At 45.9% G+C, this 16,505-nt stretch overlaps 1 protein-coding gene across 1 annotated transcript in view; it reads right to left on the bottom strand.

The window, feature by feature from the left end:
- Positions 1–16,505, bottom strand: part of pcdh15b (protocadherin-related 15b) — a 1,024,406-nt gene that overhangs the window by 798,512 nt on the left and 209,389 nt on the right. Inside the window, 1 exon segment of the mRNA XM_055647246.1 lies at positions 3,875–3,954. The gene's annotated coding sequence lies outside the window, so the exon portion shown is untranslated.

Below are 16,505 nucleotides of genomic sequence, written 5' to 3'. Positions count from 1 at the left end.
TAAACACCAATACAGCAGTTCAATTAAATTATTACATTCATTCAATAATAAATCTCCAGCTCAGAGATGAATTTAGTTCAGAGGCAGAAAACCCATAACCACCCTAGAATGTAACTTTGAGAAGATGCTTCCGCGCATCGGAGTGTAGCGCAAATTAAGGGGAACCATAAGTGGTCTGAGGAAGGGTCTCGACCCAAAACGTCACCTATTCCTTTTCTTCAGGGATGTTGCCTGACCCGCTGTGTTACTCCAGCATTTCGTGTCCATCTTCGGTGTAAACCAGCATCTGCAGTTCACTGCCTACACTAAAAGGGATTGTCCATTTAAGAAGTAAGTCCAGAAAGAATTTATTCTCTGAGCAGGTTCTGAATCTTTATAAATCTCTATGTGGGGGACGGCTGGTTGCTGAGTCATTAAATATATCCAATAATGTGACAACTAGATTTTTGGATGAATCTGACCATACCGACGTTTCTGGCCTGGGCCTCCTCCATTGTTACACTGAGGCCACACGCAAATTAGGGGAACAGCACCTTATATTTTGCTTAGGCAGCTTACAATCCAGTGGTAAGAACCATATAACAATTACAGCACGGAAACAGGCCATCTCGACCCTTCTAGTCCGTGCCGAACACATATTCTCCCCTAGTCCCATATACCTGCGCTCAGACCATAACCCTCCATTCCCTTCCCATCCATATAACTATCCAATTTATTTTTAAATGATAAAAACGAACCTGCCTCCACCACCTTCACTGGAAGCTCATTCCACACAGCTACCACTCTCTGAGTAAAGAAGTTCCCCCTCATGTTACCCCTAAACTTCAGTCCCTTAATTCTCAAGTTAGTCCCCTTGTTTGAATCTTCCCTACTCTCAGTGGGAAAAGCTTTTCCACGTCAACTCTGTCTATCCCTCTCATCATTTTAAAAACCTCTATCAAGTCCCCCCTTAACCTTCTGCGCTCCAAAGAATAAAGCCCTAACTTGTTCAACCTTTCTCTGTCACTTAGTTGCTGAAACCCAGGCAACATTCTAGTAAATCTCCTCTGTACTCTCTCTATTTTGTTGACATCCTTCCTATAATTAGGCGACCAAAATTGTACACCATACTCCAGAGTTGGCCTCACCAATGCCTTGTACAATTTTAACATTACACCCCAACTTCTATACTCAACGTTGATTTCTCTAATTTCAAGTAACCCCTGCATTCCCTCTCTCCCACTCCTCCCCCACCACCCCACTCCACTGGTCCTACTAAGTTTCACTGTTCGCATCCCCGGCCAACAATAGACCATTATGGCCTCCACCCTTCCTTTCTCATCTGTTGCCAGCCCTACTTTGTTCTGGCCTTTTCTTACCTCCAGTACCCACCCCTCTACTTTCAGGCGGAAGAACGGTCCCGACCTGAAACGTCACCCGTTCTTTTCCTCCAGAGATGCTGCCTGACCTGCTGAGTTACTCCAGCACATTGTGTCTATCGTCATTATCTGATCTGCTGTGGATCAGTGCCTTGGCGATGTCTGTCCCAATCTCTCCTCCATAACTTGAGACTCAAGTGTCATCTCCCTCCATTTGCATTCAACTTCAAGTTATAGCATGACGTAATCATACAGCACGGAAACAGGCCCTTCCACCCAACTTGCCCTTGCCGACCAAGATGCCCCATCCACCCTCATCCCTTCTAGTCATAGAGTGATACAGTGTGGGAACGGCCCTTTGGCCCAACTTGCTCACACTGGACAACATGTCCCAGCTACACTAGTCCCACCTGCACGCTTTTGATCCATATTCCTCCAAACCTGTCCTAGCCATGTACCTGCCTAACTGTTTTCTAAATGTTGGCCTAGTCCCTGCCTCAACTACCTCCACTGGCAGCTTGTTCCATACCCCCACCGCCCTTTGTGTGAAAAGGTTACCCCTCAGATTCCTATTAAATCTTTTCCCCTTCACGTTAAACCGATGTCTGTAAGATCACTCCTCATCCTCCTGCGCTCAAAGGAATCGAGATACAGTCTACTCAACCTCTCCCTGCAGCTCTGACCCTCTAGCCCTGGCAATATCCTCATAAACCTGCCACTATTTGGCCCATATACCTCCAAACCTTTTGGTTGGACAACAAAACAATCAGGTTGCTGCAAAACTTCATTTGGTTTAGTTTAGTGATATCTTTTTGGGGAAGAAACCTGTCATCCTTACCTAGTAAATCATACTCGTGGCTCCAGGCCCATATCAATGCCATCGACCTTCAAATTCTCTCTGAAATGGGCTGGCCAAGTTGTAGACGGTCGAGGAGAATTACCAAAACAAAAATGCCGTTGGAGCCTCTCGGGTGGAGAGGTCGGTGCGGCGGTCGATGATGGCGCCAACGGACGGGCCGCGTGGGAGCGAGGACGTCGCTGCCGGGGGAAGGAACAAAGGAGGGACCCCAGTGTGGGGAACCACCATGAGGGAGGGGGATGGACAATGGAGGACCCGGCGTGAGGGGACTGCCGTGAGGGACGGGAGAAAGAACAAAGGGGGAGCCGGCGCGCGGGGGGTGGGAGTACTTTGTAACGTTGTAAGTAAGCGCCCTTTATGGGCTACTATTTACATACCTTGGGATTGCAAGCAAAGAATTTCACTGTGACTTGTCACATGTGACAATAAAGTAGAAAGTAAAGCGAAAACCAATATATAATTTTCCCTGTTTAAGAAGGAACTGCAGGTGCTGGAAAATCGAAGGTAGACAAAAGTACTGGAGAAACTCAGCGGGTGCGGCAGCATCTATGGAGCGAAGGAAATAGGCGACGTTTCAGCCCGAAACCGGTCTGAAGAAGGGTTTTGGCCCGAAACGTTGCCTATTTCCTTCGCTCCATAGATGCTGCCGCGCCCGCTGGGTTTCTCCAGCACTTTTGTCTACCATATAATTTTCTCTTTCAATTTGGACTGAGCACCAGAAATAGGGCACTATTATTGATCAAATCTTCCATTTTCTTTCCAATGTTATCAATCATCTTTCAGGAATGACCCCGACCAGTGAGTTTAACATTGCTGGTGAAGCTCAATGATTTATTCAAATATTGTTTAACATTTACATCTGTCCCCAGGGAGAATCCTAGCAGCATCTAATTTGGATATTCAGTTTAAGACATATTGAACAAAATATGCAATTAATAATGATTGCTCCTTAGGACATCGGGAGCCAAGATTTCATTGGGTTTAACAGAAATATTGGAACCAGATGCAATACATGTAGTTTCACCACATGTTTAATTCATGGTGACCAAATACTGTGACTATGTAGGCATTTGATGTCCACATGAACAGATTGTTTTTATTGCACAATTTCCTTCAATAAAATCACATCAAGGACTCCCAGGTAGACTAAACACAAACTTTCAAAAGGGCTTCTAATGAGAGACCACAGGAAAAATGTTCATCAAAGATTAAAGTCTGGTTGTATGTTCATCAGCACTAATAACAGTGAGTTTCTCTTTTATGGGAACCACAAAGACTATCTCCGACAGAATTTCAACGTATTGCATTGATTTTAGAAAAAAAGTTTTGCTTTAAAGAATAAAACACAGCGCTTCAACAGAATAAAAGTGTCAGTACCATCATACGGAATAACAAATCCTACCCCAGCATGCAAAGTTCATAGCGTAAAGATTCTACAGCAAGGCAGTTGAAACAGAATCCACAAGCGATTCTTAAACATAGCAAGAATGATTATGATTATGTAGAATCAGCCAGCCCTCACGACACCGGATGAATCATTTATTTAATATCAGCAGCAGTGGTCATACAGCCAGCAATAGTTTTGCTTTCAACCGTCAGAGGATTCATAATGACGCTTTATTTACCATTTTGTGGAAATAAACAAGGTGCCCCTTACCTGATTTTGTGATCTCTTCAGTTAGCGACGGTGGTGACAGCAGCTTAGAGTGTACCCTTGTGAATTATGCCATCATTTCCCTGCAAGACAGTGTTATTGATTAGTGTTACTTCAAGGTCTTTACCTCAAGTACAGAATTAGGATTCATTCTCTTTTTCCTTTTGAACTTCTGCATTTCCAATAAATTACGCTGGTTTCTATGAATAAATCTTACATCATTAAGTAATCTTTTACGGACGGAAGGGACAGAGTTTACAATAAATATTAAGCATCGGCCCCAGTATCACTTTGAGATGATTTGCTGAAACTCGTTCTGATACAACAATGGACATGGAGAGAAGCATGAATGGTTAAAGGGGAGCGAGCTTCGATTTATTAAAGGCAAATTGTGCTTGACGAATCTGAATGAAAATTTTATATGAGATTAACACAGTACACAGAACAGTACTGCACAAGAACACTGCTCAGATTAAGAGCTGTCTATCCTCCCTCTGTGTCATATAGTGATACAGCGCCCCTTCAGCCCAACTTGCCCACACCGACCAACATGTCCCAGCTACACTGGTCCCACCTGCCTGCGTTTGGCCCATATCCCTCAAAACCCGTCCTATCCATGTACCTGTCTAATTGTTTCTTAAACATTGCGATAATCCCTGCCTCAACTACCTCCTCTGGCAGCTTGTTCCATACCCCTCAGATTCCTATTAAACCTTTCCCCCTTCACCTTTAACCTCTGTCCTCTGGTCCTCGATTCGCCAACTCATACTCATGCACCTTTATATTCACCATATAAATACGCCTTCGCTTAATTCAATACACTTCCATCAGGTTGTCCAAAACCTCCAGAGAAACATAGAAAATAGGTGCAGGAGTAGGCCATTCGGCCCTTCGAGCCTGCACCGCCATTCAATATGATCATGGCTGATCATCCAACTCAGTATCCTGTACCTGCCTTCTCTCCATACCCCCTGATCCCCTTAGCCACAAGGGCCACATCTAACTCCCTCTTAAATATAGCCAATGAACTGGCCTCAACTACCTTCTGCGGCAGAGAATTCCAGAGATTCACCACTCTCTGTGTGAAAAATGTTTTCCTCATCTCGGTCCCCCCTTATCCTTAAACTGTGACCCCTTGTCCTGGACTTCCCCAATATCGGGAACAATCTTCCTGTATCTAGCCTGTCCAACCCCTTAAGAATTGTATACGTTTCTATAAGATCCCCCCTCAAACTTCTAAATTCTAGCGAGTACAATTCTAGCGAGAAACAATCTAAGTGGGTCCAACCTCTCGCAAAAGCTAATACCCCCTTATCCAGGCATCATTCTGGTAAACTTCTCCACCCCCTTTTCAAAGCCTCCACTTCTTTCTTGTAATGGGGTGACCAGCACTGCAGGCAATACTCCAATTGTGGCTTAGCTGCATTATGACTTCCAGACTTTTATATTCAATTCCCCCCACTATGAAAGCAAGCATCCTCTTTACTCCTCTATCCACGTGTATTGCTACTTTCAGAGAGTTATGGACTTGGACCCCAAGATCGTTTTGTACGTCAAAACTGTTCAGTGTCACGCCATTAATTGTTTATATTTGATGATGGCATTGATGAAGTCAGGGATTGGTAAAGTATCTGTGATTCCCTAATTCATAAGTAATGGCTACCAGTAGGGCGCCACGGTGGTGCAGGGGTAGAGTTGCTGCCTTAAGTCCCTGTCCCACTTTGGAAACCTGAACGGAAACCTCTGGAGACTTTGCGCCCCACCCAAGGTTTCCGTGCGGTTCCCGGAGGTTGCAGGTGGTTGCCGGAGGTTGCAGGTAGTGGAAGCAGGTAGGGAGACTGACAAAAACCTCCGGGAACCACACGGAAACCTTGGGTGGGGCGCAAAGTCTCCAGAGGTTTCCGTTCAGGTTTCCGAAGTGGGACAGGGGCATAACAGCGTCACAGTTCCAGTGACCTGGGTGCGATCCAGACTACAGGTGCTGTCTGTACGGAGTTTGCACATTCTCCCCGTGACCTGCGTGCGTTTTCTCCGAGATCTTCGGTTTTCTACCACCCTCCAAAGACGTACAGGTTTGCAGGTTAATTGGATTGGTATCAGTGTAAAACAATCATTGTCCCTAGTGTGTGTGTGTGCAGGATAACATTAATGTGTGGGGATCGCTGGTCAGTGCGGACTCAGTGGGCCGAAGGGCCTGTTTCCGTGCTGTATCTCTAAACTGAACTAAACTAAAACTAAGTACAAAAGCAGAGAGGTTTTGTTGCACACTGGTTAGGGTAAAACAGGTATAAGACTTACAATTCTAGTCATCTAACTCCAGAAAAAAATGATTGAAATAGTCTCGAGAAATTGGGCTTGTTCCCCTGCAAGCAAAGCAAGTCAGGAAGAGATTGAATAGACTGTGACTGTTTTAGAGAGAGGGTAAATAGAGGAAAGTGGTTCCCCATAAGCAGCTGAGTGCGGGAGTTATAATTGTCAAATTTAAAATTTGGGGTCAAAAGACAAAATCATAAGATCATAAGTGATAGTAGAGAATTAGGTCATTCGGCACATTATGTCTACCCTGCCATTTAATCACGGCTGATCTATCTCTCCCTCCTAACCCAATTCTCCTGCCTTCTCCCCGTAACCCCTGACACCCGACATCAAGAATTTATCTCTGCCTTAAATATATCCATTGACTTGGCCTCCACAGCCTTCTGTGGCAAAGAATTCCACAGATTCTCCACCCTCTGACTAAATAAATTCCTCCTCATCTCATTCCTAAAGGAACGTCCTTTAATTCTGAGGCTATGACCTCTTGTCCTAGACTCTCCCACTAGTGGAAACATCCTCTCCACTCTATCCAGACCTTTCACTATTTTGTACGTTTCAATGAGGCCCCCTCAAAATAGAGAAATTAGAGTGTAAAGGGCCTGTCCCACCAGCATGCAATAGCATGCGTCTAGCGCGACCAAACGTGGTCGCTTGAGGCGTGCGGCCTCGCGGGGTCGGTCCCACTTCGATCGCCGGAGGTGTATGAAGTTGTGCGGGGCTGGTGCCGACATCGCGCTGGGCTCCAAAAATCTTGCACTGTTCGAAAATTCCACGCGACAACGGCCTGTCGGCCCGCAGCCGCATTGAGGCCGTACACAGCGTCTAGACGGGCGTACGCAGCGTCTCGACGTCGTAGGCAGTGTCTTGACGTCGTATGCCACATCTTGATGGCGTACGCTTAGCGCGTGGCATTGCGCAATGACGTCACCGCCCGGCGTGCCGTTGCGTGATGACGTCACCGCCCGACGCCGTGCGACGTCCAAATTCAGTCGGCCCGCCTCGTGCCGAGCTGATTGGTGAGTATGATGTTGGGACCAGCCCCGCACAACTTCATACGCCTCCGCGGTTCGAATTCAGACCGGCCCCGCGCTGCCGTACGCCTCAAGCGACCACGTTTGATCGAGCTAGACGCATGCTATCGCATGCTGGTGGGACAGGCCCTATAGGAGCTGGCTTCGTCTCAATGGGCCAAATGGCCTCCTTCTGCACCGTGACAATGGTCTTAATGCTATTTCTCTGGTGGTTCAATAGTTACAGAACTGTAATGAGATACTGTTCATGAAAGCCATGTAGTCCCTCAGCCCACATTAATAATATTACTCAAACATGTTGCTCCATCTGAAAATACTTAACTCAAAATTGTTTCCACAGAGGTCAAGAAGATGATTTTGAAGATTGCATTTAAATAATCATCAGTTTATTTTTGTAATTCACATTTTTGAACCAGGCTACAGAAATGATTAGATTCATTTTTGGATGGGATACAATTTCTTTTATCTTTTAATTATGAGGATAAATCACGGTGGCGCAGCAGTAGAGTTGCTGCCTTACAATGCTCACAATTGCAGCGACCCGGGTTCAGTCCTGAGTACGGGTACTTGTCTGTACCGAGTTTGTACGTTCTCCCCGTGACCTGCCTGGGTTTTCTCCAACATCTTCGGTTTCCTCCCACACTTTTAAAACATACAGCTTTGTAGGTTAATTGGCTTGGTTAAATGCAAATTGTCCCTAGTGCATGGAGGATAGTATAAGTGTGCGGGGATCGTTGGTCGGCGCGGACTCGATGGGCCGAAGGGTCTGTTACCGTGCTGTATCTCCAAACAAAACTAAATAATCATTCAATTTTACTCATGTTGCAACATGGCTTTTGCTCCATATCAGCCATCCTGTCTCCTGTTGGCCGTCTATTTTAATGCTTCTGTCTGTTGAAATGATGGCCCGATCTTTCCAGTAATATTTTGGAACAGTGCGACTTGTAAGTGGATACAGTGCAATAAAGTTGTGAAGCCTTACAGGCTTAATTCCACACCTAGATTTTCACTCGTTTCAATTACAGTGAAAAATGACGAGGTCATGAGAGGTGCAGCCCTCTCTTCACCTCTATTTCAGCACAATCCACACGGCCTGCAGATACAATAAGGAGTTACCATTTAACAAGCAGTCTGCGAAACAAAAAGGCAACATGTAGGACAAGGTCCTTTATTTCACACACTGGAGGTGCTCGCAGATCAGTTTGCATTCATATAGCACCTTTCACAGCCTCAAGATGCCCTGAAGCACTTCACAACTTATTAAGTATTTCTGAAATGCAGGCACTGTTGTTGTAATGTGGAAAAATGTGGCCATCAATTTAGAGTCATAGAGTGATACAGTGTGGAAACAGGCCCTTCATCCCAACTTGCCCACACCGTCCAACATGTCCCATTCTCCTGCCTTCTCCCCATAACCCCTGATACCCATACTAACTAAGAATCTATCTATCTCTGCCTTAAAAATATCCATTGACTTGGCCTCCACAGCCTTCTGTGGCAAAAAATTCCACAGGTTCACCACCTGGTGCTTAGGTTATCCTTATATAACTATAAAACTCTGATCTTGGATGTGTGTGTGTGTGTATTTATTTGTTTGTGTATAATCACATCTTTGCGGAAAAAAAAAAGACGCGCTAATGGTAAAATGTTTACATATTCCAGTAGAGATTTATCCCGTGGAGTCAGAAATCGCCTTATCTGAAAAACTCATGCTTTATTTCTTGAGTTATTTATGAAAATGTTCACAAATCTGAAATAACTTTGAAAATAAACGAGATGGTCTCGCTGACGACGTCACAATGGCTCTGGCCCGCATTGTATTCTACGCGCTGCGAGTGACGTCACCCCCCCCCGACCCTTTTCCCAACCCCCCCCCCCCCCACCCCAGTTTTTCGCTGTATTCCACGCGCTGCTAGTGACGTCACCCCCGACCCCTTTCTCCCCCACCCCGGTTATTCAAAAGACGAGCAAGTCGGGCCATGTAATCAAGCTCCCCCAGGATCCCACGAGCTCCCCTGAACTCCCGTATGCTCCCCGGCTCATCCGATTGAACTTCATTTTTTTGCTTTTAACTTTGAAAATTTTAATACATTAACATTGTTTTAAAGACTTCCAGGTTTAACATTTAACGTTTAACATTTAATTTCAAAGACAGCAGTTTTCTTCGTGATTTCCGCGCTTTTTTAAAAAACTATTTTCTTACGTTGCTTTTCCACGATTTTTATTTCCCGTTTCCCAAGGGGGGGAACTTGCCCTCCCCCCTTCCCCCCTCTTCTCCCCCCCCTCTCTCTTTCCTCCCCCTCTCTTCCCACCCCCTCTCTCTTTCTTCCCCCCCCCCCCTATCCCCCCCTTTCTCCCGCCCCCTCTTCCCCCTTCTCTCTTTTCCCCCCCTCTCCCCTTCCCTCCTGCCCCCCTCTACCCGCTCCCCCCTACCTCCCCCTCCCACCCCTACCTCCCACCTCTCCACATAACCCCTCCTCTCTCCCTCCCCCTCCCCCTCTTACCCCTCCTCTCTCCCCCTCTCTCTCCCTCTGTCTCTCTCTCCCCCTCTCTCAACCCCCCCCCCCTTTTCTCTTTAGACGCACCTGTGAGTTGGGGCTATGCGTGAGTGGATAGGGTGGGGTTGGGGTAAAAGGAGCCAATTAATAATATTAATATAATATCAAGGGGGTGGTTAGTGTGTGTGTGTGTGTGTGTGTTTTAGTGTGTGTTTTAGTGTGTGTGTGTGTGTGGGGGGGGGGTTAGTGTGTGTGTGTGTGTGTGTGGGGGGGGGGGGTGGTTAGTGTGTGTGTGATGCCACCGGCCACCCCCCCCCCCCCCCCCCCCCCCCTCCCCCCGCATTGAGGGGACTGGGACCCAATGGTTCCCTCTTGGTCTAGTAAGATATAAAATGGGCAAATAGCAAGTATGAGCAATAATTAAACTTCCTACTAATATAAATAAGCCTCATTTTTTCAATGAAAGCTGAATAACATTTTCAGGATTGTGGACATTGTGGACTGAAGGGCCTGTTCTTGTGCTGTATGTTTTGTTTTATTCGGGGCAGTACATTGGAGCTGCTGGCAGTGCCCCTGCCTCACGGCTCCAGAGTCCCAGGTTCGATCCTGACCTCGGGCGAGGTTTGCATGGAGTTTACACATTCTCCCTGTGTCCCCAAGGGTTTTCTCCGGGCGCTCCGGTTTCCTCACACATCCCACTGATGCGCTGGTTAACTGGCCTCTGTAAATTGCCCCAAATGGGTAAGGAGTGGATGAGAGAGTGGGAAAGCATAGAACTGGTGTGAACGGGAGACTGATGGTCAGTGTGGTCTCGGTGGGCCGAAGGGCCTGTTTCCAAACCGTATCTCTGAACTAAATTACACCGATTAATCAAAACACCAGAATTTGCGAAATGGCGCAGAAGAGGAGATGAGTTATGGGCAGATCCTCCATGATCAGATTTAATGGTGAGTTAGGCTTGCGATAACAAACCGCTAACATACTTTCTTATTTTCTTATCTACCTATTTGGATTGTTCATGTAAACTACATTGCTTTAACTTTCCTGTGAGTATATTAAATAATTTTTTTTTTAAAACATACGTTTAGTTTAGTTTAGAAATACCGCGTGGAAACAGGCCCTTTGGCCCATCAAGTCCCTGCCAACAAGCGATCACCCATACATTAGTTCCATCTTATACACTCGGGCCAATTTTTTTAGGGAAGCCAATTAACATGCTAGTTCTATGCTATCCCACTTCTTCCTTCACTCCCTATAACCTGCAAACATGCACATCTTTGGGGTATGGGAGGAAACCGGAGCACCCGGAGAAAACCCACGCGGTCACAGGGAGAATAAGCAAACCCTGTGCAGACAGCACCCGTAGTCAGGATCGAACCCGGGTTTCTGGCGCTGTGAGGCAGCAACTCTACCGCTGCGCCACTGGGCCGCCCCTATTTGTGAACTCATAAAAAGTATAACAGATCTGACCTAGACAAATAATGTGAGTCAATCCATTAGAGATTTGACCTGTGGCGTACTGTGCTCTGTTGTGATATTAATATCTCCCATTTTAATAAGTAAATCCTAACAAATGCTGCTTTTCTGACAGGTCCGCAAAACTAATTTCAAATTCCTTCTCTTTTCACAGCCTGTGGGCCCCTCATTAACAGGTTATTTTGTTATTTTCTGCTGGTGAATTATTTAAACTCTAATTAAATCACATTGATAAGGTTTGCTTTTAAGCACTATAAAATCAAAGGTTGCGGCTTCAGCATCGAAATACCATCAGATATTTGTAGCAAATAATCAACTAATTCAGCCACACTGGACTGCAGCTCGAGTCAAAAAAATACCAAGTCAGAACTGCAGTGTCCAGAGTATGTTGTCATTCATTGACAAGTATTGTGACATCCAAATTTGAACAAGTTGGGTGGCACGGTGGTGCAGCGGTGGATTTGCTGCCTTGCAGTGCCAGAGACCCGGGTTCAATCCTGACTACGGGTGCTCTCTGTATGGAGTTTGTACGTTCCCACCGTGACCAGCGTGGGTTTTCTCCGAGATCTTCGGTTTCCCCCCACACTCCAAAGACGTACAGGTTTGTATGTTAATTGGCTTGGTATAATCGTAAATTATCCCTCGTGTATGTTGGATAGTGTTCATGTGCGGGTATCGCTGGTTGGCACAGACTCGGTGGTCCGAAATGCCAGTTTCCCCGCAGTATCTCTAAACTAAACTAAGTTCAATCTTTTTGCCTCGTGAAGTATGAGTGTGCAATCACTGTTATTTTCCAAGATGCAACTGAGTAAAGATATTCATCAGGAAAGATAGTGGCTTTTCTCACAAACAGCTCACTTTGAGCATTTAGAACATAGAACAATACAGAACATGAACGGACCCTTTGGACCAGTAGGTCTAGTTTAGTTTAGTTTAGTTTATCATGTCATAAGTTCTCGGAGCGGAATAAGGCCATTTGGCCCATCAAGTCTACTCCACCATTCAATCGTGGCTGATCTATCTTTGCCTCTCAACCCCTTTTCTCCTGCCTTCTCCCCATAACCCTGGACACCCATACTAATCAAGTCACCCGCACTAATCCCGTATATTACTGTCACGTATACCAAGGTATAATGAAAAGCTTTTTTTGTCCAGTCAGCGGGAAGACTATACATGATTAAAATCGAGTCGTCCACTGTGCGTAGAGACAAGATAAAGGGAATAATGTTTCGTACAAGTTATTAGTCCAATAATAGTCCAAGGGTCTCTAGTGAGGTAGATGTTATATTAGGGCATGTTTCCATGCAATATCCTTAAACTAGACTAAACTACCCGCATTTATCCAATACCCTTCCATTCCCAGCATAGACATATCCTATCCAAAAGCCTCTTAAATGCCAAATGCCAATCACCAAACATGGCAGCGGGTTCCAGGCACTCACCGCCCTCTGTGTAAGATCACTTGCCCCCCACACATCTCCTTTTGTTGCACACATCACAACTGTGGCATTATTACTTACATTCATCTGCCTGCATTGCATGGATTGAGTAAATAGAATAAAGGTGTATTACCCCTATATTTATAATGAAATGCACATCTGCAGTGCAAGTACGTACTATAAAAAATAATACTTTTCTTTCTCACCTTCTGGCATCATCAGTTTAACAGATGGCTGTGTGAAAACACAACTAAAAGCGTTTATTCTGGTGATTCCATTTTTATTAGCAATAAAACAGCAAAGTTTACTGAAATTAAAAGCTCCAATGTGACATTGTAGGTCAGGAAGCAGCTGAGTGCAGCAGCGCATTTGTCAGCAGAGTGTTCTGTACTGTATTACCCATTCATATCTATCCAATGTTCAGTGCCTGGCGCGCTGTAGCCGGTGGGAAACCATCCAAGTTATCTGCACATCAAGCACCGTGCTCATAAGTTCATAGGTTCCCCCAGCAGAATTAGACCACTCGGCCCAAATCAAGTCTACCCCGCCATTCAATCATGGCTGATCTATCTTTCCCTCTCAACCCCTTTCTCCTGCCTTCTCCCCATAACCCATGACACCCGTAATAACCAAGAAACTATCTAACTCTGCCTTAAAAATATCCACCGACTTGGCCTCAACAGCATTGGACAAGAGAGGGAGGGGGAAGACCAATGGAGGGCCTAGCGTGGGGTTTTCCCCGGGTGCTCCAGTTTCCTCCCAGAGCTACAAATTCAGCGTGGATACAGGCTCTTCAGCCCACCGAGTCGGCACCGACCAGCGATCGATCCCCACCCATTGACACTATCCGCACACACCCGGGACAATTTACATTCATTCCAAGCCAATTAACCTGTAAACCTGTACGTCTTTGGAGCGTGGGAGGAAACCGAGGATCTCGGAGAAAACCTGTCCCGCTGAGTCACTCCACAATTTTGAGTCTATCTTCCGTACGGACAAACACCCATAGTCAGGGTCCCTGGCGCTGTAAGGCAGCAACTCCACCACTGAAGGACATAATGCCATGCCTTGAATTTCCAATGAGTTGCAGAATTTCTGAATAATCACAGAGCAATATAATGTAAAATTTATGATCCCTCATAAGTCTGTGTCTATCTTCTATAATTTAACATAGGCAGCACAGAAAGCGATCAAAAGGGATAACAAAAAAAAATTGGTCTCCACTTGTGGATGCTTCAAATACAAAGGTTAGCTTAGTTTACATCTGACAATCATGCATTTATTCAAAATACCTGGTTAATGTATGGAAGTATGTTTAGTTGAGGGATACAGTGCGGAAACACCGAGTCCACCGAGTCCGCGCCGCCCAGCGATCCCCGCACATTAGCACAATCCTACACACTAGGGACAATTTACAATTTTACCGAAGCCAATTAACCTGCAAACCTATACGTCTTTGGAGTGTTTCATGTTCCTGATTCGGGAGAGATACAGCCAGCTTAATTAGGGAGATGTCAGAGAGTATTTGCATGGGGTCGGAACAAAGTTGTCAGAAAAACCTGCAACATCTCTATCTGCACGACTGGAAACAAGTTTGACATCGCATGCAAACAATGCGCAGCTTGTGAGAGATAGCAAGCGAAGCAAGGAGTGTTATTTTCACAGCAGGGACGGTGAAAGGAAAGAAAGAAGAGGAATTAGCTAGATTGATGACAGAGAATTTGGTGTTGACATGAGAATGAGTTTTGTTGACTGTTTTTGGAAAGGGGAAGGAGCGATGTTGGCACAAAGCTAAGGAAAAAGAATTGATGGTGCCAGGGTGATGAAAAGGGGCAGCGACACAGAGGCGGAGACAGGCAAGAGCAGATGGAGTATTGCCCTTCTCTTGAATTGACTGAAAACGCTCCATCATCAATGAGATGACGTGCAAAATGCCAGCTTAACAAAGCCCATAATCACACCAGATAATTCTGTTAAAACCAACATTATTTCAAATGTTAATCAAACTGTACTTTCAACAGTATTTCACTTTTCCTTCATTCCATAATTTGTGTATCAGCAAACTGGTGCTGTCTAACCTTGTAAATAGGTGGATAAGGTTCAAATTGAGTAGTATGAGTGTCAGGGGTTATGGGGTGAAGGCAGGAGAATGGGGTTAGGAGGGAGGGATAGATCACCTGTGATTGAACAGCAGAGTAGACTTGATGGGCCGAATGGCCAAATTCTGCCCCTATCACTTGTGACCTTATGACTTTAAATCCCACTCTAATATATCCATACATTAACCAGGCTGGCATTTCTAGCAACGTATGATTGTCAAGTGTAACACCAAGGGGCACAGTGGCACAGCGGTAGAGTTGCTGCCTTACAGCGGCAGAGACCCAGGTTCGAACTTGACTAAGGGTCTGTGCGGTGTTTGATCGTTCTCCCCGTGACCTGTGTGGGTTTTCTCTGGGTGCTCCGGTTTCCTCCCACACACAAAAAACCTTGATGTTTGAAGGTTAACTGGCTTGGTATGAATGCAAAAATTGTCCCTAGTGTGTGTAGAATAGTGTTAAGTGTGTTGGGCTCTCTGGTCGGAACAGACTTGGTTGGCCAGAGGGCCTGTTCCTGTGTTGTATTTCTAAACTAAACACATTCCGAAGGAGTTTCATTTTGTATGTACAGGTTTAGAGTGATTATTACTGTCATGTGTACTGAGGGACAGTGAAACGCTTTGATTCACATGTTATCCACATTCAAGCACAATAGGTAGAGTGAAGGGGAAGGTACAGAGTGCAGAATATAGTTCTCAGCATTGTACTACTTCGATTCCATTGACAAAGTCCAATGTCCACAATGGTGTAGAGGTGAATCGAACAGTACCCTAGCTTATGTGTGGGAAGCAACTGCAGATGCTGGTTTAAAACAAAGGTAGAAACAAAATGCTGGAGTAACTCAGCAAGACAGGCAGCATCTCTGGAGAGAAGGAATGGGTGACGTTTCGGGTCGAGACCCTTCCTCAGACTGGTTTGGGATAACGGAAACGAGCGATTCCCTAGTGTATGGAACGATTATTCGGAAGCTTGATAACAGAGGGAAGAAGCTGTTCCTGCACTCTGCACAGTGCACCTGTAACTGTAAGTGCGCGGGGATCGCTGATCGGTACGGGCTCGGTGGGCCGAAGGGGCCTGATTCTGCGCTGCATCTCTTAACTAAACTTAACTAAGCACCTCTCACTGCCACAGGCACTATGAGGCGTAGACGCTCAAAATGTGTCAGGGATCACAGGAGTTCACCAGAACGACCCTGTAATACACGCAGTGATCCAAGGTTCCCACAGACCTGACAGAGCAGATTCACTTGCAGCGTGTTCATCCTGAGGAGAGGCCATTAATTACAGTGGCAGCCATGAAGCCTCCATCACATGAGTTACCAGGCAATTTAATTAGTCATCAGATCCTCAGTCACTCTCTGTCCAGTATCAAGATGACATCTTGAATTGGAGCTCAATATCTCACCTCTCCCCTCTTGGAGACTTCTTCATGCAGATCCACCACCGATTTTCCAGCACCTTTGGATCCAGAGCTTTGCTGGATTTTCCGTTTTGCCGGAACCAACAGAGGTCACGGCCTCAGGGAAACCGGCCGGTAAAGTCGGCCTCGAAAGTCGGCTACGGGAACGGATCTGCCTGCTCCAGGCCGGGCCGGAGTTCCAGAGCCCCGGCCTCAGGGAGGCAAATTCGACCCGCCGATTGGCCGCGGAAGTCCCGATGAGGTCGAGATCGGCCGCCTCACCCATCCTAGGCGCCACATTTTCGGGGAGTGGGGACTTCCAGGGGAGATATCAAGTGCACTCCCGTAATTTTGTCCAGATTAAAGGAGGACCACCAGTT

This window comes from Leucoraja erinacea, chromosome 15, assembly GCF_028641065.1.
Source record: "Leucoraja erinacea ecotype New England chromosome 15, Leri_hhj_1, whole genome shotgun sequence".
Classification (NCBI taxonomy): domain Eukaryota; kingdom Metazoa; phylum Chordata; class Chondrichthyes; order Rajiformes; family Rajidae; genus Leucoraja; species Leucoraja erinaceus.
The sequence above is the reverse complement of the archived record's forward strand: the minus strand, read 5'-3'. Positions and strand labels throughout refer to the sequence as shown.